A 2,500-nucleotide genomic window follows, 5' to 3' on the forward strand; every position below is an offset into this window, starting at 1 on the left:
GGCCGAGGTGGAAGCCACTTTGGGCTGTGTGGCCGGTCGGCCTACCAGGGGCGTGAGAGCAGCTTGGGCGATGGCGGAAGGCCGGCGTGGAAGCCGCTTTGGGCTGTGGCCGGTCAGCCTACCAGGGGCGTGAGAGCAGCTTGGGCGATGGCAGAAGGCCGGCGTGGAAGCCGCTTGGGCTCTAGCAGAAGGCCGAGGTGGAAGCCACTTTGGGCTGTGGCCGGTCAGCCTACCAGGGGCGTGAGAGCAGCTTGGGCGATGGCAGAAGGCCGGCGTGGAAGCCGCTTGGGCTCTAGCAGAAGGCCGAGGTGGAAGCCACTTTGGGCTGTGTGGCCGGTCGGCCTACCAGGGGCGTGAGAGCAGCTTGGGCGATGGCGGAAGGCCGGTCAGCCTACCAGGGGCGTGAGAGCAGCTTGGGCGATGGCAGAAGGCCGGCGTGGAAGCCGCTTGGGCTCTAGCAGAAGGCCGAGGTGGAAGCCACTTTGGGCTGTGGCCGGTCAGCCTACCAGGGGCGTGAGAGCAGCTTGGGCGATGGCAGAAGGCCGGCGTGGAAGCCGCTTGGGCTCTAGCAGAAGGCCGAGGTGGAAGCCACTTTGGGCTGTGTGGCCGGTCGGCCTACCAGGGGCGTGAGAGCAGCTTGGGCGATGGCGGAAGGCCGGTCAGCCTACCAGGGGCGTGAGAGCAGCTTGGGCGATGGCAGAAGGCCGGCGTGGAAGCCGCTTGGGCTCTAGCAGAAGGCCGAGGTGGAAGCCACTTTGGGCTGTGGCCGGTCAGCCTACCAGGGGCGTGAGAGCAGCTTGGGCGATGGCAGAAGGCCGGCGTGGAAGCCGCTTGGGCTCTAGCAGAAGGCCGAGGTGGAAGCCACTTTGGGCTGTGTGGCCGGTCGGCCTACCAGGGGCGTGAGAGCAGCTTGGGCGATGGCGGAAGGCCGGTCAGCCTACCAGGGGCGTGAGAGCAGCTTGGGCGATGGCAGAAGGCCGGCGTGGAAGCCGCTTGGGCTCTAGCAGAAGGCCGAGGTGGAAGCCACTTTGGGCTGTGGCCGGTCAGCCTACCAGGGGCGTGAGAGCAGCTTGGGCGATGGCAGAAGGCCGGCGTGGAAGCCGCTTGGGCTCTAGCAGAAGGCCGAGGTGGAAGCCACTTTGGGCTGTGTGGCCGGTCGGCCTACCAGGGGCGTGAGAGCAGCTTGGGCGATGGCGGAAGGCCGGTCAGCCTACCAGGGGCGTGAGAGCAGCTTGGGCGATGGCAGAAGGCCGGCGTGGAAGCCGCTTGGGCTCTAGCAGAAGGCCGAGGTGGAAGCCACTTTGGGCTGTGTGGCCGGTCGGCCTACCAGGGGCGTGAGAGCAGCTTGGGCGATGGCGGAAGGCCGGCGTGGAAGCCGCTTTGGGCTGTGGCCGGTCAGCCTACCAGGGGCGTGAGAGCAGCTTGGGCGATGGCAGAAGGCCGGCGTGGAAGCCGCTTGGGCTCTAGCAGAAGGCCGAGGTGGAAGCCACTTTGGGCTGTGTGGCCGGTCGGCCTACCAGGGGCGTGAGAGCAGCTTGGGCGATGGCGGAAGGCCGGTCAGCCTACCAGGGGCGTGAGAGCAGCTTGGGCGATGGCAGAAGGCCGGCGTGGAAGCCGCTTGGGCTCTAGCAGAAGGCCGAGGTGGAAGCCACTTTGGGCTGTGTGGCCGGTCGGCCTACCAGGGGCGTGAGAGCAGCTTGGGCGATGGCGGAAGGCCGGCGTGGAAGCCGCTTTGGGCTGTGGCCGGTCAGCCTACCAGGGGCGTGAGAGCAGCTTGGGCGATGGCAGAAGGCCGGCGTGGAAGCCGCTTGGGCTCTAGCAGAAGGCCGAGGTGGAAGCCACTTTGGGCTGTGTGGCCGGTCGGCCTACCAGGGGCGTGAGAGCAGCTTGGGCGATGGCGGAAGGCCGGTCAGCCTACCAGGGGCGTGAGAGCAGCTTGGGCGATGGCAGAAGGCCGGCGTGGAAGCCGCTTGGGCTCTAGCAGAAGGCCGAGGTGGAAGCCACTTTGGGCTGTGGCCGGTCAGCCTACCAGGGGCGTGAGAGCAGCTTGGGCGATGGCAGAAGGCCGGCGTGGAAGCCGCTTGGGCTCTAGCAGAAGGCCGAGGTGGAAGCCACTTTGGGCTGTGTGGCCGGTCGGCCTACCAGGGGCGTGAGAGCAGCTTGGGCGATGGCGGAAGGCCGGTCAGCCTACCAGGGGCGTGAGAGCAGCTTGGGCGATGGCAGAAGGCCGGCGTGGAAGCCGCTTGGGCTCTAGCAGAAGGCCGAGGTGGAAGCCACTTTGGGCTGTGTGGCCGGTCGGCCTACCAGGGGCGTGAGAGCAGCTTGGGCGATGGCGGAAGGCCGGCGTGGAAGCCGCTTTGGGCTGTGGCCGGTCAGCCTACCAGGGGCGTGAGAGCAGCTTGGGCGATGGCAGAAGGCCGGCGTGGAAGCCGCTTGGGCTCTAGCAGAAGGCCGAGGTGGAAGCCACTTTGGGCTGTGTGGCCGGTCGGCCTACCAGGGG

This window comes from Corythoichthys intestinalis, unplaced genomic scaffold (assembly GCF_030265065.1).
Source record: "Corythoichthys intestinalis isolate RoL2023-P3 unplaced genomic scaffold, ASM3026506v1 HiC_scaffold_57, whole genome shotgun sequence".
Taxonomy (NCBI): Eukaryota; Metazoa; Chordata; class Actinopteri; order Syngnathiformes; family Syngnathidae; genus Corythoichthys; species Corythoichthys intestinalis.